Source organism: Otolemur garnettii, unplaced genomic scaffold (genome assembly GCF_000181295.1).
Source record: "Otolemur garnettii isolate 467f Iridium unplaced genomic scaffold, OtoGar3 scaffold00020, whole genome shotgun sequence".
Lineage (NCBI taxonomy): Eukaryota > Metazoa > Chordata > Mammalia > Primates > Galagidae > Otolemur > Otolemur garnettii.
In genome coordinates this window covers 20,671,676-20,691,326 of record NW_003852415.1, presented here as the reverse complement: position 1 = coordinate 20,691,326, position 19,651 = coordinate 20,671,676, and the positions used below count along the sequence as shown (strand labels likewise).

Below are 19,651 nucleotides of genomic sequence, written 5' to 3'. Positions count from 1 at the left end.
CTTCCTACTGCCAGTTGGACCCAGTCACCAAAGGAGACAAGCCTCATTGGTAATTTTTGTTTTTCCTCCTTCAAAAAAATAAATTCATAAATGGTCCTTGGCAAGCTGTTTACTACCTAGCTTTAATGGCCTGTTTATTACCTTGAGCCTGCATCTGTTAACACGCCCCCTCGTCATTTTCCCTCATTAACTGTCAATTTGGAAGCCAGTTTTGGCATTAACCATGCCTAGACCTAAATGGCTGTGGACAGTTGATTTTATGACTAGGCCTTGTCTTAGAAGCACAGGGGCCTGCCATGGAAGAGGAGGGCTGAGCTCACACAGAGGAGTCCCAGCAGCGGGCAGTTGGGACTCGAGGGCTGCTGGCAGGAAAGGTGGGCATTTCAAGGGATGTGCCTGGGACGCAGGGGTGTGCCTGAGACGCAGGAGCGTGTGGGCTCCAAGGATGGCAGCGCTTGTTGTGGCTGCTAAGGGACCTGAGCATGTCTAGAAAGTATTTTGTGGGCAGCACCTGTGGCTCAAAGGAATAGGGCACCGGCTCCACATGCCAGAGATGGTAGGTTCAAACCCAGCCCCGGCCAAAAACTGCAAAAAAAGAATCCATCATCTGGGAAAGAAAAAGTACATTCACAGGTTGTTTGGAAAACAACCATTCAGACTGATGCATTGGCTCTAAGATCCCATCTCTTTGTCCTGTCCATTCCACCCAACCCCTGTAAGGTGTGCAGGGTACAGGAATGAATGAAAGAGGGAGCCAGTCCCCAAGGTGATGCTGTACAATGAGGAGAGAGATGGCCATACAGGTCATGACAAGCCAGTAAGCTCCGTGACCTTGAAGGCTGGGAGGCCAGAGTGGGGGCTGAGCAGGGACATGCCACGGCTGCTCTGAGACCATTCCCAGTCAGATATACCACAAGCCTGGAAGGATGGGACATTCATCACAGCCATAGAGAACTTTGCAGACATAAAACGGTGTTGGGACAGAACATGGCCTGCTCCAAAAGAAACCTGCAGCATCACCGTCATGCTTAAAACCCCCACTGGCCAAGAATAAAGCTAAACAGTAAAACAGGTCTAGAGGTGTCGACCTATCACCTGCTTTCCTGAAGTCTCCTGTCATCTCTGATTTTCTCCCCCTGGAGGTCCAGCCACAGCATCTGCAGTGGGATGACTAGTGTCCCCCCCAAATTTCATGTCTACTTGGAACCTCAGAATGTGTCCTTATTTGGAGACAGGGCCTTTGTAGATATGATTAATCAGGAAGAGATCACACTGGATTAGGTGGGCACCAAGTCCAATGACCAGTATCTTCATAAGAGGAGACACAGGGATACACAGGGGAAAAGGCCAAGTGATGATGGAGGCAGAGATTGGAGTGATGCAGGCATAAGCCAAGGACTGTGATCTCCCACCAGAAACCGGGAATGGCACAAAAGCATTCTATCCAGAGTCTCAGAGAGAGCATGATTCCCCAACACCTTGATTTCAGATTTCTAGCCTCTAGAATTCTGAGAATAACCCTCTGTTGTCTGAAGCCACTAGTTTTGTGGTATTTTGTGATGGCAACCCTAGAAAAAAAATACACTATCACTCATCTCCCACACTTGTAGCCTTTTAGAACTCCTATTTACTAGGGCAGTGCCTGTGGCTCAGTGGGTAGGGTGCTGGCCCCATATACCAAGGATGGTAGGTTCAAACCCGGCCTCAGCCAAACTGCAACAAAAAAATTAGCCAGGCATTGTGGCAGGTGCCTGTAGTCCCAGCTACTCAGGAGGCTGAGGCAGGAGAATCACCTAAGCCCAGGAGTTGGAGATTGTTTTGAGCTGTGTGACACCATGGCACTCTACGGAAGACAATAAAGTGAGACTGTCTCTACAAAAAAAAGGAAAGAAATATTGTTTCCTAAGTAACCTTAAGAAGGGCAGTCTGAACATGTTTCTAATTTTATTCCTTTAAAGAATATCTTAGTTTCAAAAAGGCATTTTTTTTTTTGTTTGCTTTATTATGTTTTGTTTTGTTCAGGCAGGGTCTTGCTGTTTTCCAGGCTAGAGTGCAGTAGCATCGTTATACCTCACGCAACCTCAAACTCCTAGGCTCAAGGGATCCTCCTACCTTAGCCTCCTGAGTAGCTGGGACTACAAGTGCCCGCCACCACGTCCAGCTGGTTTTTCTGTATTTTGTAGAGAAGGGATCTTGCTCTTGCCTAACCTGGTCTCAAGCAGTCCTCCCTCCTCACCCTCTCAGTGTGCAAGGATTACAGGTATGAGCCACTGCACCCCAGCCTATTTGTTTTTTAAGAGATAGGATCTTGCCCTGTTGCCCAAGCTAGAGTACAGTGGTGTGATTATAGCTCACTGCAGCCTCCAACGTCTGGGCTCAAGGGATCCTCCTGCCTCAGCCTGCTTAATAGCTGAGACTACCAGGGCCCACCACAACTCCTGGATAATTCTGTTTTATTTTATTTTTTGTAAAGATGGGGTATCATCATGTTATTTTGGCTGGTCTCAAACTCCTGGCTCAAGTGATATTCCCATCTCAGCCTACCAAAGTGCCTAGGATTATAGGCATGAGCCACCATACTGGGCCTGTAAAGGATTTTTTTTTTTTGAGACAGAGTCTCAAGCTGTCACCTTGGGTAGAGTGCCATGACGTTATAGTTCACAGCAACCTCCAACTCAGGCTCAAGCGATCCTCTTGCCTCAGTTTTTCTATTTTTAGTAGAGATGGGAGTCTCACTTTTGCTCAGGCTGGTCTTAAACTTGTGAGCTCAAGCTATCCACCCACCTCGGCCTCCCAGAGTGCTAGGATTATAGGCGTGAGCCACCACATCGGACTGGGATTTTTTTTGAGATAGAGTCTCATGATGTCGCCCTCAGTAGAGTGCCATAGCATCACAACTCACAGCAACTTCAAACTCTTGGGCTTAAGGTATTCTCTTGCCTCAGCCTTCCAAGTAGCTGGGACTAGAGACACCCACTACAATGCCCGGCTATTTTTTGGTTGTACTTGGCCCAGGCTGGATTTGAATCTGCCAGCTCTGGTGTATGTGGCTGGTGCCCTAGACACTGAGCTATAGGCACCAAGCCACCCACCGGGATTTTTCAAGATTTTCACAAGGATAGGCAGAGCAGGAGAGGAGAACATAGCATGGAGTTTGAGTCTCACTGCTCTGATGTGGACTGGCTGCCCCACTGGCTTGATGCCTGACCTCTGTCCTGTGGTCTCCAGGGTAGAGACCATCACTAAAATTTCTACTGTCTAAATGCTGTTGTGGCAAGGCTGGCCCAGTCCGTCCTTGCTTGTGACTATGAGCTGATAAAGCTCCTCCTCTCCCTGGCTGGGTCCAGGTCCAACTGTCCAGCCCCAAGAAGTCCTCGTCTTTGACCAACTCCTGAGCTTTCAAGCAGAAATCACAGAGCAGCCGCTTGCTGACCCCCTGTCTGTGCTCTGAGCCAACTTTCCCCAGAGACTGCAGTCAGCACTCAGCTTGCAGCAAACATATCTCTCTTCTTAATGTAGCCAAGTCTCTGCTGTTTTTCAAAACTAAACAGTATTTTTAGAGATACACAGGTGGTATAGCCAGCAACAAGCTGGATGGAAAATGCTTTGGTGTGGGCAGGGATATGGGCATAACCAAGAACTACACATGGGACCTCAGAGGTGGCTCTTCAGTTTGATGTGTACACGTGTCACCAGGTTCCCTATGTCTGGGGAGGGGCTAAAAATGCCATATTTCCAACAAGCCCCCAGGTCCAGGAACCATGCTGAATATCAAGGCTCTGACTTAGTGGTAATGTTCCGTTTCTCCACCTTAGCCGGAGGTAAATGGATATGTATTTTCTTACTATTCTTTAAACTATGAATGTACATTTTATGCTCTTCAGTACATATGCCATGCCTCATATTAAAAAAATAAAAGGCCAGTCTTGGCATGGTGGCTCACACCCGTAATCCTAGCACCCCTGAGAGGCCGAGGCAGGTGGATTGACCTGAGTTCACAGGTTTGAGACCAGCCTGAGCCAGAGCAAGACCTCATCTCTAAAAATATAGCTCAGCATTGTGGTGGGTGCCTGTAGTCCCAGCTACTCAGGAGGCTGAGGCAAGAGAATTGCTTGTGTCCCAGAGTTGGAAGTTGCTGTGAGCTATGATGCCACAGAACTCTACCGAGGGTAACAAAGTGAGACTCCGTATCAAAAAAAAAAAAAAAAAAAATAGCCTCAGTGCCTATAGCATAGTGGTTATGGCACCAGCCACATACACTAAGGATGGCAGGTTCAAACCCAGCCTGGGCCAGCTAAACAACAATGACAACTACACCAAAAAATAGCCAAGCATTGTGGCAGGCACCTGTAGTCCCAGCTACTTGGGAGGCTGAGGCAAGAGAACTGCTTAAGCAGTTCTCTTAAGCAGTTTGAGGTTGCTGTGAGCTGTGATGACATGGCACTGTACTCAGGATGACAGCTTGAGACTCTGTGTCAAAAAATAATAATAATGCATAAACAAATAAATAAATAAATGACCTGCTGAAATGTCACCTTCTCTTAGGAGTCCTCCTCACCCTCAGGCATGCAGGTCATACCTTCTTCTGTGTCCCAGGAGACAGGAGTTACAAACTATAAGGGCTATGGGGACTAGGCAAGTAACACCCCCTTCCAGAGGCTGGCAGAGAAGACCCATACACACTGGCTACAAAGAGGTGACCAACTATCACCTATAGGAATGTATACCCAGAGCTGCCAAATCTAACTTCTCAAGAGAAGCTATTCAGATTTTAGTAAAATCATTTTTTTTCCCAAAGACATTTAGGCTGGAAGGTATGTAGGTATTGCTGAAGCTGTGACTCCAGACCCAGATAATGACTGATCTGTTCCCATGGACCCCAAGCATCCTGTGAGGTCCTTGTACTAATTTTAAAAAAGGACTCGTCAGTAATCTAGACAGCCCCATGAACATTGTCAACAATAACAGCAAGCACTTAGATATTAATAGCAGTTACTCTGTGCCTGGCCTGACTCTAAGAGCTTTACGTGAGTTAACTAATTTAATCCTCACAAATTATGTGCCAGACACTGTGCTAAGCTCCTTAGGTATTTTTATCTGATAATAGAATCCTTGCAAAAACCCTCCAAAGCTGATGTTAGCCCCAATTTGTATATGAAGACAGCTAAGTCTCAGAGCATTCAGATGGCCTTCCTAGGGTTTGAAAGCTGGTAGGGGATATGCCTGTTGTCCCAGTGCTGTGGGAGGCCAAGGCGGGTGGATCACCTGAGCTCAGAGGTTGGAGGCCAGCATATGAGCCAGAGTGAGACCCTGTCTCTACCATATAATTGCCGGGAATTCTGGCAAGTGCCTGTAATCCCAGCTACTTGGGAGGCTGAGGCTACAGAATTGCTTAAACCCAAGGACCCAGGGGTTGGCAGAGATTGCTGTGAGCTATGATTCCACAGTACTCTACTGAGGGTTACAAAGTGAGACTCTGTCTCCATAAAAAAAAAAAAAAGAGAGAGAGAAAGCTGATAGGGGATAGCTTAAGCCAGGAATGGCAGCTTGGGGACCTTGTTCCTGACCACTGCGCCGAGGGATCTACAGCAAGTGTGCATTCCTACACCTATAAGCCTTTTGACCTCAGCAAGACACACTACCTTTCTCTAGCATCAGTATGCACATTTGCAAAATGCTTGGGTTCTAGGGACAGAATAAAAATAAATGGAATAGGGTAGGCAACGCACTTAGTGCAGCCCCAGGCACAGAGTAAGTGATGGCTAAATTACAGCGAGTTTCATGACAATGATTATTTATTTTACCCAGGCTAATTTTCATCATGACCATAGCCTATAATTCCAAAGTCAAGCCTGTGTGCTGCATGATGCAGTCATGTGCATCCCCTGTTGGGGTTCGGAAATTTACATATCTGAAAAGTACTGGGCTTGCTACATGCTTGTGGAGGGTGAATGGGAGAAGTCCAGGGAGATGGGGGCAAGCAAAAGAGAGGAAGACAGAGGAAGGAACTGAAACATGAGCAGATGTTTGAGTCCGGAGAAGGGAGGTGGTAACCATAATTGATAGAACTTCTTCTAAGCACCAGGCTGTGCAGGCAACACATATGATCTCATCACAACCTGGAGGTAGGTGTCGTCACCCCATTTTTATGGGGAAGGAACTCGGGGTTCCCAACCTGCTCCAGTATCTGCCATTTCTTCTTTTGACCCTGAGGGCTTCTAGCTTACATTAAATTAACTCGTGATGGTAAGGGATCCCACCTTACCATTGATAAAATTGCCCTTTTAAAATCCTTAGCTGCCCGTATGTTAATCCCATTACCTTCCTGATTACGGTATTCTAGAAGGCAATAAGGAAACTACTAGAATTTTTATTTTCCTATTCACAAAACAGTTTTGCCTATCTCAGGTCACCCACTCCCTGAGTGCTCACCTGATTCTTCTGCAACCTCAACTGCCACCCACATCCCCCCCTTTCAAAGCATTCCTCAAGGCAGTTAGGGACCTATTTCTTCAAGTCTCACAGCAACCTCCAGCTCTTGGGCTCAAGCGATTCACTTGCCTCAGCCTCCTGAGTAGCTGGGTCTACAGTTGCCCACCACAATGCTTGGCTATTTTTACAGATGGGGTCTCACTCTGGCTCTGGCTCTGGCTCTGGCTCAGGCTGGTCTCAAATTCATGAGCTCAGGCAATCCACCCACCTCCATCTCCCAGAGTGTTAGGATTACAGGCGTAAGCCATCATGCCTGACCTAAAATATGTATTTTTTAATCTTACTCTTAGCACAAAATTTAGTAGGCCACCAAAACTCGAAAGAAGTATCACTCTGCTTACATCTTGGGGTATGGAAGGATCCCTTTTCAAAATGGTTTCTCTTGGTGGCGCCCGTAGCTCAAAGGAGAGGGCACCGGCCACTGAGGCTGGCAGTTTGAACTTGGCCCAGGCCAGCTAAAACAATGACAACTGCCAAAAAAAAAAAAAAAAAAAAAAATAGCCAGGCGTTGTGGCGATGCTGGTAGTCCTAGCTTCCTGGGAGGTAGAGGGAAGATAATCACTAAGCCCAAGAGTTTGAGGTTGTTGTGAGCTGTGATGCCATAGCACTCTACCAAGGGTAACATAGTGAGACTGTCTCAAAAAAAAATAAAATGGGCGGTGCCTGTGGCTCAGTGGGTAGGGTGTTGGCCCTATATCCCGAAGGTGGTGGGTTCAAACCTGGCCCAGGCCAAATTGCAACAAAAAAATAGCCAGGGGTTGTGGTGGGCACCTGTAGTCCCAGCTACTCAGGAGGCTGAGGCAAGAGAATCGCCTAAGCCCAGGAGTTAGAGGTTGCTGTGAACTGTGTGACACGCGGCACTCTACCAAGGGCAATAAGGTGAAACTCTGTCTCTAAAAAAATAATAATAATAATAAATTAAAAAATAAATAAAAATAAAAATAGAAAAACTGAGGCAAAAGGATCACTTGAGCCCAGGAGGAGGAGGAGGTTGCTGTGAGCTATGACACCATGGCATCTACCCAGGGAGATAGCTTGAGACTCTGTCTAAAAAAAAAAGAAAAGAAAAGAAAACTGCTTCTCTCAAGTTGTTTGCCAAACAACTTGATTATAAGGACTGCTTATGCATCCTGGACTGTGATCCTTCATTATAGGTTGCTATGGTCTTCTCCCAGCTTGTGGTTTGTTGAAAGTGAATTTGAGGAACAACTTCCTAATTTCCCGGTGGTTGCAGTTGACCAATCTTATCTTCTATGACTGTCTTTGTTTAGAAAATACTTTTCCTTGGAGGTCAGAAGAATATCCTCCTTTCATTTAAAAAGTTTGAAAGCTGTGCCTGCCATTTACATATTTAATGGATCTGAATCGAGCTTTTAGGTGTGCCCGGAGCTTGGAGATAAGGATCTATTTTCATTTTTTCCCTCCGGCATGTGAAAAAAGGCTACATATCGGGTCCCCAAATGTGTTTGGGTCTGTTTCTGAGCTTTTTCTTCCGTTTCACTGGTCAGTTTCTCTGTGCCAACAGCTTACCACCATATTCCAAATTAACTCCATAATAATTCCAACATTGGCTCGGTGCCTGTGTCTCAAGCAGCTAAGGCGCCAGCCACATACACCTGACCTGTTCAAATCCAGCCGAGGGCCGCCAAACAACAATGACCGCTGGAACCAAAAAATAGTCGGGCGTTGTGGTGGGCACCTGTGGTCCCAGCTACTTGGGAGGCAGAGGCAGGAGAATCGCTTGAGCCCGGGAGTTGGAGGTTGCCGTGAGCTGTGACGGCACAGCACTCTACCCAGGGCGACAGCTTGACGCTCTGTCTCAAAAATAAACAAATAAATTAAAAAAAAAAATTCCAATATTGTCTGGGCAAATCGCCCTACTCCAGCCTTCTTGGAAACCAGGGACCTGCCAGCTGGTGGAGGTGGTCCGGCGGTGGCCCATCTTCTTTATGAGTGTCACTTCCGCATCTAGGAAGCGACGCTACCGGAAGTCACGAGATGAGGGTCTGTGCGGGCAGTGGGCAGAACCCAGGGCATGAATAGCCAAACGCGCATGATTCCTGCTCTTCTCCAGGGCCAAGGAGGCTTCCATTGCGTCCAGGACTGTACCCCATTCATCCTGAGATGGCTTCTGCACATCCTGGAAGAGAGCGCGGCCACCATGTTGGATTTGCACCTTCAAGAGATGCACAGCACCTTCGCCCTTTTCCTTTGCCAACTCGCGGAAGAAATGGCCCAGGCCTTTCAGAGCCACAATGTCGCGGTCGAAATTGGAGCCCAGAGAGAGGTAAGTGTAGGAAGCCGACAGATGCAGCTCGACCGGGTGGTTGGCTCTGCCTCCACACTGGTGGAATAATTTTGACGAATCGGGGAGCTCATGAAGTTGATCGGTAATAAGGAGTTAACCACAAAACAACAGTGTTAGCTGGCCCCAGAAGCAGGAGGTGGCTATGACCATGGTCCCAGAATTGCGAGAGTTAAAGGAGACTGGAAAGCTGCCGAAGGCTGGAAGAAAAGGAGTCCCCGGGTCTGTTAGGGGACTCCTGTTGAAGCAACACATAGATCCAAGGGACCACCTCCTGCTCTGCAACAATTCTGATTATTTTATACTTTACTATTTTTTCTTTCATTCATGAGTTAAAATGTATTTTTAAATGTTCAGACAGGCTCGGCGCCTGTAGCTCAGTGGCTAGAGCAGGGGCCACATACACTGGCGGTTGGGACAGGCTGGGCCTGCCAAACAGTGACAACTACAACAGCAACAAAAAATACCAGGCATTGTAGTAGGCCCCTGTAGTCCCAGCTACCAGGGAGGCTGAGGCAAGAGAATCGCTTAAGCCCCGGAGTTGGAGGTTGCTGTGAGCTGTGATGCCACAGCACTCTACCCAGCTTGAGGACAGCTTGAGGCTCTGTCTCAAAAAATATATATATATTGCGGTTATTAAAATATTTGTTTATATCATTTAACTTTGAATTTTCCTATATGTGTGTGTGTATATATATATGTATATACGTACAATTTTTTGCCTATTTTTAGAGAATCAAGGTTCAATGTGGATTGTCTCAGGTGCAGCCCCCCTTAATTTGATAAGAGCCCCCAAATTAGTTTTCTATTGGTGTTACCCAAATAATTTTCAAAGCAGTGGTTCCCAACCCTTTTAAGTACAAAGGCCTCTTTGTAAAATCAGAGCCTCAAAAGTTTTATTTCCATCAAGCTCATTAATGCATTCAAATACGTTTTAGGTTTTTTGTTTTTTTTTTTTGAGACAGAGTCTCACTCTGTCACCTTCAATAGAGTGCCATGGCATCATAGCTCACAGCAACCTCAAACTCTTAGAATTAAGTGGTCCTCTTGCCTCAGCCTCCCAAATAGCTGGGACTTCAGGTACCTACCACAATGCCCCAAGACTTTTTCTATTTCTAGTAAAGACAGGGGTCTCACTCTTGCTTAGGCTGGTCTTGAACTCCTGCCTTAGCCTCCCAGAGTGCTAGGATTACAGGCATGAGCCACCATGCCCAGCCTAAAATATATGTTTTTTGCAGTTTATCCAGTACCTAATTGTGCTAAGAGAGTTCCTCAGAGTACCCAGAGAGCCATTTTGCCAAAGTGACTTATTGTATGGTCATTAGTTCATTTCCTTAAAGTAGAAGTGCAGACCCACACAGATAAGGCAGGCATCCAGCCGGACCTCCACATGGGCACCAAGGAGTGTGAATATGTGTCTTCAGACAGTATAAATATTTTCCAAATGACTACAGGTGCTCATGTGCTGAAGGAAGTACACATTCCCTTTTCAGTGCTTCTGAAACCAAAGTGGTTTTTATTACATCTCATTTAGTTCAGTCAATACTTACTACATTTAAAACCACTAAGGTGTGAGGACCATGAAAATTTCAGGTGTCCCCACATCCACTAAATGTGAACAGTGCTTTACCTCTAGACTTTGGGCACGTGGATGACACTGTCTTTCTCTCTATTGCTTTTCTGTGTTTCCTTGAGTTCCTGCTGTGAGCATGTCTCTGTAAATATCAGCTTCATATTTACAGAGAAAAAGTTATTTTACAAAGGGGTCCTCATACTTAAAAGAGTTGGGAGCCACTGGTTCGAATGATTATTTAGAGCATTAAAGTAAGAGAAGCAAACTCCAAGGCTAATGGGGGCCAGTCCTGTAATGAGAAGGAGGAAATGAGCTGGGGGGCCTGGGGTGACCTGAATGCAAAAGCCAGAGTAAATGCAAACAAATGCTGCTCGGCTCTGGCCAATCTTTGCCTTGTCAAAATGCAGGCCTCATGTTGCCAGATCTTTCAGGTAGGTGAAAATAGATATACTGATTTATTTGAAATCTTTAGAAATTTTTAGATGTTGACAATTAATTTAAGAACAATTTTTTAAAACACAGTCCAAACCAACCTTTTGTATAGAATGGCTATGACTCCTGGTGGCCCATGCACCATCTCAGTTTTAGAATCAGTCTCCTTGTCTCTCTCACCACCAACAAGCAAGTCCACAGCCAGTCACTGAGATCAAGTCAAGCTCTGACATATTAGGTTATGGTTCACTTCTCCAGGGGCTCTAGTTTCTTTTTCTTTCTTTTTTTCTTTTTTCTTTTTTTTTTTTTTTGAGACAGTCTCACTCTGTGCCCTGGTAGAATACTATGGCATCATCATGGCTCACAGCAACCTCAAATTCTTGGACTCTGGCGATCCTCCTGTCTCAGCCTCCCCAGTAGCTGGGACTACAAGTGCCTGTCATGAAACCTGGCTAGTTTTTCTATTTTTAGTAGAGAAGAGGTCTTGCTCTTGCTTAGGCTTGTCTGGTACTCCTGAGTTCAGGCAATCCACCTGTCCTGGCTTCCCGGAGTGCTAGGATTACAGGCATGAGCCACCTTGCCTGCCTCATTGCTTGAAACAGTCACCAAATTTCCCCATTCATTCCTTCATTCTCCGTTCATTCATCTATCCATGTATTCATTCAGACACAAGTATCTTTTGAATGTCTACAGATGTAAAATACTGTTCCAAAAGGTGGAAAGAGAGAAGTGAGCAAGACTTCTCTTGGAGAAGAAAGGAGAAGTGAGCTCCTGCCTTTAAGGAGCTTACATTCTAGGAGAGGAAATACGAGGCCGGACAATTTGAGGTTCAAGAACTCATCCTAGAACAAGTGCTACAGACCTCATTGCTGAGTATCATTACATTGACATCACCTCTGAAGTCCTCCCGGCAGGAAGCCATGCCCTGAGGACACCAGTGCCTCCTCCACCCTTCAAAGCAGTTTTGGAACAGTTTTTCTAGAATGGCCATTAGAGTTGTCATCTTGTTAGGTCTGATAGTTTACAAAGTCATCCTAGAAAAAAAATGCTATAATATTCAGCAATGAAGTATGTAGCACTTTTTCTAGGATGAGTTCAAGAACTTGATAGCATGACCTCATAGACGATTCTGAGCAAACATAATTTCAGATAGTGGGAATACTATCTAAAAGCAGCACAGAAAAAGATAAGAAGTCAGAGTGGGGGGAAGAGGAATGAGAAGGTGAGCAGGCCAGAAAGTGGGGTCAGGAAAAGGCCTGCCGCCATCGGTGTCATGGGTGGCGTTTGAGTAAGGCATCCTTGCAGAGAAGAGGGCAACTGTGCAAACCCTAGGGCTAAGTTTAGTTTCTGGGTGGCGGGAACAGCAAATGCAAAGTCCTTGAAGCAAGAATGGAATGACCTAGATTTGTCATGGAAACTTGTTAATCCCCTTTCTAAGCACCCACCCATGCAGCCCTCCCTGCTACTCCACCTTTAAGTGGTTGGGTCCCGTGTTATCTCTTCAAGTTAAGCTGAGGGCCAAGCCCAATTCTCCACTGGTCCAAGTTTCCCGGAATCTCGTTCTGACTCTTCCACTCCCCAGCTGAGACCTAGGGCAAGTTGGGGGGAGTCTGGACCCTTCCTCTTTGACTATCCCTCCGTTATCTGCCCGGGAGGGTGGCCCGCCTTTGCCCCAAGGGCCTGCATCCCACCCCTATAGACCAGACATTTAGCCCCTTTCTAATGCTATTAGATAAAAGTCCAAACTTCCTTAATACCTCTGCTGAGTACTTGGCGTCCACCCACTCCCTGTCTCCAACCACTCCCTACCTTCTCTCAACCCCACCTCTGCTTTCACCTCTGCCCAGTCCCCAAACTCACAGACCCCTCCTGAAATTTTGCCTCTGCACAAGTAGTTTGTCCTCTCACAAGGCCATATGCCTCTCCTTTCCTCTTACTGTGCAGGGCGCCACTGAGAGGCCAGGCACCTGGAAGGGAGCTGCTTCTCCCGCCTCCCTGGGCCCTTGGTTCAGATGACAGCCCATCACGGCGTGTTGGCTTCCCTCCACCTCACTGTGGGCTTTCTCCTGCTTCCCCGACTCTCCCCACAGTCTCGTCCATGGCCCATTTCCTGGATTCCATGTCTCATGTCTCCCACAGCTCCAAGCCCCTCTGCCCTAGTCTCTCTCACAGCTCCTGGCACGACTGCTTAACTACTCGTGAGCAGTAGGTGCTTGTAGAGTAACGGCCTGAATAATGAAGTCCCTAGGCTGGTCCTGGCTCTCTGTGAAGGGTCCTCCTTAGAACTAAGAGTCATCAGGCTACATCACAGGGAATGCAACCCTTTCCCAGAATCGCCTATGTGCATTTATCATGAGCATGGCATTGCTGGCATTTGTCTTAATCTACACCAATCCCCACTTTATCCCATATAACTAGGGTGCTTGCGTACAGTGCTTACTACCTGCCAGGTGCTTCCCTTGGGAAGTGGCAAGACCTCCTATGAATGAGTCAACCAGGTAAATGAAGGAGCAAATGCTCCATAAAGCACTTTCCATAGATTATTACCTTTAATCTTGTAAATAGCCTTAAGAGATAGATAGGTGCCCTTGTCAAAGTCTCTTATACAGAAATAGCCAGGGATTGTGGCGAGCACCTATAGTCCCAGCTACTTGGGAAGCTGAGGCAAGAGGATCACTTAACCCAAGAGTTTGAGGTTGCTGTGAGCTATGACACTACAGCACTCTACCCAGGGCGACATAGTGAGACTCTGTCTCAAAAAAAAAAAAAAATCGAAGCAGTGTGAAGAAGAGGAGGCGAGAACAACCCCCAGACCGACCAAAGCTTGCACGTTGCTGCATCCCTGCATACAGTGCTTATGTCCTGCCACCCTTGCCACCATGCCCAAGAGAAAGGCTGAAAGGGGAGGCTAAAGGAGATAAAGCCCAGGCGAAGGATGAACCACAGACAAGATCCACAAGGTCGTCTGCTAAACCTGCTCCTCCAAAGCCAGAGCCCAACCTAAAAAGGCCCCTGCAAAGAAGAGAGAGAAGGTACCCAAAGGGAAAAAGGGAAAAGCTGACGCTGGCAAGGAGGGCAACAACCCTGTGGACAATGGAGATGCCTAAACAGACCAGGCACAGAAAGCTGCAGGTGCTGGAGATGCCAAGTGAAGTGTGTGCATTTTTGGTAACTGTGTACTTCTGGTGACTGTACAGTTTGAAGTACTATTTTTTATCAAGTTTTATAAAAACGCAGAATTTAGTTTTACTTTTTTTTAAGCTACGTTGTTAGCACACAGAACATGTCATTGTTTTTTGGGGAAGGGGCATTAACAGAATGTCTCCAAAGCTAGATTGATAAGAGGGAAAATGTCTTCTCCCTCTAGTTTTGAGAGACTGCCTCTTGGCTCCCAAGAGGAGGGATTCCCTGATGTTGAGACACAGCCACCTTGGCACAAATGCCTCGTGGTATGGAAAAACTAATTTGTTTTTATGTCCTATTCTCCCTCTGCCTTCCTCATAGTCTTAACTCCCTTAAACCCAGTCACCTCTTGGGACCTGACCCCCAATAATTGGTTACCAGTATGTCAGGGAATCTGGACTTTTTCAATAACACCACTGAGATGGCATCCCTCAAAAGAGCAGCGGTTCCATTTGTAGACTGTTGGATCTTCAGATCAATTCTGCCGTTTTTATTTCATTTCCTGAAAGTCAGAGTCGGTTTGTGAAAAGTTGTTAAACAACACGCTAAATGTGAAATGTCACCCCTCACTCTAAACTTCCCTGTTCAGAGCATCAGACGAAGACTCCATTGGGTTTTATAGTGGCCTTCTGATTCTTGGTAGAACACTGAAGAAGGGAGTTTGAAAGATCTATTACACAGTTTAGGGAGCATTAAGGCTTAAAGACATAAACTGATTTACTCAAAGTTCACAAACTAATAAGTGATGGGGCTGGATTTGAAACTACTATCATCTTGTTGCATTATCTAATGCTGCACTGGCCTACGTGGTATCCACTGGCCACAGGTGGCTCCTGAGGCCTTGAAATGCAGCAGGTCAAATCAAGATGTGCTGTTGAGGCTGGGCACAGTGGTTATGCCTGTAATCCTAGTACTCTAGGATGCCACGGCAGGAGGATCATTTGAACTCAGGAGTTCAAGACCAGCCTGAGCAGGAGGGTGACCTTGTCTCTATTAAAAATAGAAACATCAGTTAGGCTCCTGGCATGGAGCTGTAGTCCCAGCTTCTCAGGAGGCTGAAGCAGGAGGATCATGTGAGCCCTGAAATTTAAGGTTACAGTATGATGATGTCACTACACTCGTGACAAAGAGAGGTCCTGTCTCCAAAAAAAAAAAAAAGTGCTGTAAAGGTAAGACATACCCTGGAATTACTTCTTTCTTTTTCTATCTTAAGACAGAGCCTTAAGCTGTCACCTGGGTAGAGTACTATAGCATCACAGCTCACAGCAACCTCCAACTCCTGGGCTTAAACTATTCTTTTATCTCAGCTTCCCAAGTAGCTGGGACTATAGGCACCCACCACAATGCCCACTATTTTTTGGTTGTGGTTGTCATTGCTGTTTGGCAAGCCTGCCTCAGACTGGATTTGAATCCACCAGCTCTGGTGTATGTGGCTGGTGCCCTAGCTGCTGAGCTACAGGTGCCAAGCCCATACTCCAGATTTCAAAGATTTAGTATAAAGAACAGAAAATATATAATTAATGATTTTTCTATTGAAGTATATGTTAACATGACAACATTTTGGCTATATTGGGTTAAATCAAATATATTATCAAAATTAATCTCATCTGGCTGGGTATAGCAGCTTGTGGTATAATCCCAGCTACTCAGGAGGCTGAGGTGGGAGGACGGCTTCAGGCTATGTTAAGACCAGTCCAACATAGTGAGACCCTGTCCCTATAAATAAATTTAATCTCATGTGTTTCTTTTTACTTTTCTTTTTTTAAGGGGCAGGAACAGAGTCTCATTATGTCACCCTGGATAGAATGCCATAGTGTCACTCCTCACAGCAACCTCAAACTCTTAGGCTTAAGTGATTCTCTTGCCCTAGCCTCCCAAGTAGCTGGGACTACAGGGCCCCACCACAATGCCTGGCTATTTTTAGAGATGAGGTCTCGCTCTGGCTCAGGCTGGTCTCCAACATTCGAGCTCAGGCAATCTGCCTGCCTCAGCCTCCCAGAGTGCTAGGATTACAGGCATGGTCTTTGTGTACATGTTTGGATACAGCTGAAAGGCTACCTGTCCCTGTGCCTTGGTTTTCCCATACATAAGAAGAGAAGTGAGCCATTCATACACCTATTCATTCAATAAGTTTTTGTTTTTGTTTAGAGATAGGGCCTTGCTTTGTTGCCCAGCCTGGAGTACAGTGGTGCAATCATAGCTCACTGTAGCCTCAAACTCCTGGGCTCAAGCTATCTTCTTCTCTTAGCCTCCCAAGTAGCTGGGACTACAGTGGTGCCATATCGTGCCTAGCTAACAGATGAGGGTCACACTCCGTTACTTAGACTAGTCTCTCTCCTGGCCTCAATTGATTCTCCCACCTTGGCCTCCCAAAGTGCTGGGATTATAGGCACAAGCCATTATGCCTAGACTTTCAACAAATATTTACTGAGCACCCACTCTGTGTCAGGCACTATTCTAGGAATTTGGGTGAATAAAATGGGTAAAAATCCCTTGTGGAGCTTTCAGGGATGGGAGTCAGCCAGCAATAAGGAATAAACATACGTAGATGATATAATATGCCTATGGGTCCTAAGTACGATAAAAGAGAGAGAAAGGAAGGAAAGAAGAAGGAAGGAAGGGAAGGAAGGATGAAAAAACGAAGGCTATGGGGAAGGAATAAATTATTACAGGGCAAGTGGGACTGGGAATGCTGGGGCAGGCTAGAATAAGGGGGTGACTGGGGCCCTCTCGTCTCTGGGAGGGACTGTTGAAGACTTAAAGCAACTGCCCAGACCTTGAGGCCTATTGCCTTAAGGCTCATTTCCCCTTCTCGAGTTCCTTTCTCTCTTCCATTTACTGTGGTGATTCAGTTTCAACATGTCCGAAATCCATCATCTCACTCTTTTGAGTCTTTATGTTGTTGACAAATATTTACCCTAGAGATGTCTCCTATATCTGATCAGAAGTAGGTCAAAAAATCAGAACAAGCTAGGCATGGAGGCACACACCTGTAGTCACAGCTACTCAGGAGGCTGAGGCAGGAGGATCTCTTGAGCCCAAGAGTTTAAGGTTGTTGTGAGCAATGATGCCATAGCACTCAACCCCAGAGCAACCGAGTGAGACTCGTCTCCAAAAAAAAAAGGAAGAAAGAAAAAAAAAAGCCAGCTGGGCATTGTGCTGGGTGGCTGTAGTCTCAGCTACCTGGGAGACTGAGGCAAGAGGATCTCTTGAGTCCAGGAGTTTGAGATTGTTGTGAGCTGTGACACCATGGCACTCTACCAAGGTGTTACTTTGTTAGTAAGACTCTCTCAAAAAATAAATTTACACATTTTTCTACCTGTGGTTCTAATTTTAATTAGTCATTTGAGAGTGAGCTGCAGATATTATGACCCTTTATTTTCAAATATTCCAATGTGCATTTCTAAGAACAAGGTCATTCTCTTACACAGTGAATACAATCATACAGTTCAGGAATGATTTTTAAAAATTTTTAAAAATCATTAAAAAATGATTTTTAACCCTTATCTAAGGTACATTCTATATTCAAATTTCACAATAAGGTCCTTTTCCCCTGACCAAGGATGCAAACTGGGATCTCACATCGCATTTCCTTGTCATGCTTCCTTAGTCTCCTGTAATCAGAACAATTTCTCAGCCTTCCCTTACCTACCATGATACTTTTAAAGATTACTGAACACCTATTTTGTAGGGTACCTCACCATCTGGACGTGGCTGACTGCCTCTCTATTATTAGATTCCAGTTTAAAGGCTTTGCAAATATTCGACATAAATGATGCTGGGAACTCCCACTGCATCCATTGGGGGGAGGGGGACTTACCATGTCAGTGGTCCCATCCTGGTGAGAGTAACTGTGACCACTGATGGAGATCGTGTTTGCCACCTTTTCTCCCTTTGACTTATTAAGAAAGCTATGGTCTCCTTTTGCAATTGATAAATAATCCACAGCACGAGGCTCTGCATCTGTATAAAAAAAATTTTTTTTGACAGTCTCACTATGTTGCCCTAGGTAGAGTGCCATGGCGTCGCAGCTCTCAGCAACCTCATACTCTTGGGCTCAAGTGATTCTCTTGCCTCAGCCTCCCAAGTAGCTGGGACTACAGGTCTCCACCACAATGCCCAGCTATTTTTTTTTTGGTTGTAGTTGTCACTGTTTCGCAGGCCTAGGCTGGATTCAAACCCACCAGCTCCCGTGTATGTGGCTGGCGCCCTAGCCACTGACCTATAGGTGCCGAACCTGCATCTGTAGAAGTATCCTATTTCTACAAAATTTTCACCCAGAGGTTTTAGTTTTATTTATTTATTTATTTATTTTTGAGACAGAGTCTCAAGTTGTCAACCTGGGTAAATGCCATAGCGTCACAGCTCACAGCAACCTCAAACTCTTGGGCTTAAGCGATTCTCTTGCCTCAGCCTCCCAAATAGCCAGGACTATAGGTGCCTGCACAACACCCAGCTATTTTTTGTTGCAGTTGCCATTGTTGTTTGGCGGGCAGGGGCTGGATTTGAACCCACCAGTTCTGTGGAATCACCAGCTCCGGTGTCTGTGGGTGGTGCCCTCCCTGCTTGAGCTACAGGCCCCGAGCCACACCCTGAGGTTTTAGCATTAGAGAGATTCTTGCCCTAAGCCAATTTTTATTAAAATAGTTGCAAATTATTTGTAAAGGCATAAAAGAAAGAGGGAGGAATACAAGTGAGGGTTTGAGTTTGCTAGAGATAAAGGCCTGGAAATTGTCGCTCTATTTGTACTAAGAACTTTTAATATGCAAAGCAGAACAGAAAGATGAGCCAGATGTATGGGTGGCACCTGTGGTTCGGTCAGTAGAGCACGGGCCCCATATACCAAGAGTGTCGGATTCAAACCCGGCCCCAGCCAAACTGCAACAAAAAAATAGCCGAGCGTTGTGGCAGATGCCTATAGTCCCAGCTACTGAGGAGGCTGAGGCAAGAGAATTGCCTAAGCCCAAGAGCTGGAAGTTGCTATGAGCTGTGAAGCCACAGCACTCTACTGAGGGTGTCATAGTGTTTTCTGTCTCAAAGAAAAAAAGAAAGCATCTTTACAGCTGTAACGAAGTTGGAATGAGGTCGTTAGGGTATATCCTAATCCAGTCGGACTGGTGTTTTTATAAAAAGGGAATCTGAGGACAGCACCTGTGGCTCAAAGAAGTAGGGCGCTGGCCCCATATGCTGGAGGTAGTGGGTTCAAACCCAGTCCTAGCCAAAAACTGCAAAAAAAAAAAAGGGAATCTGGGGTGGTGCCTGTAGCTCAGCCAGTAGGGTGTCAGCCACATACATACACTCAGGCTGATGGGTTCAACCCAGTGGGGGCCAGCTAAACAACAATGACGACTGCAGCAAAAAAAACAGCCCGATGTTGTGGTGGGCACCTATAGTCCCAGCTATTTGGGAGAGGCTGAGGCAAGAGAATCACTTAAGCCCAGGAGTTTGAGGTTGCTGTGAGGGTGACATAGTGAGACTCTGTCTGGGGTGGGGGTGGGGGGGAGGGAATCTGGACATGCACAGGGAAGAGGACATGAATGGAGGTGAGGGGAGTATCTATAAGCCAAGGAACACCTGAGGCTACCAGAAGCTGGAAGACTTGCTTGGAACACACTTTCCCTCATGGCCTTAGAAAGAACTAACCCTGCCCACACCTTGATCCTGGA

General features: G+C 46.1%; 1 pseudogene; it reads left to right on the top strand.

Annotated features, from left to right (window-relative positions):
• Nucleotides 1–13,954, top strand: part of LOC111724173 — a 33,296-nt pseudogene extending 19,342 nt beyond the window's left edge.
• Nucleotides 13,955–19,651: the final 5,697 nt, after the last annotated feature.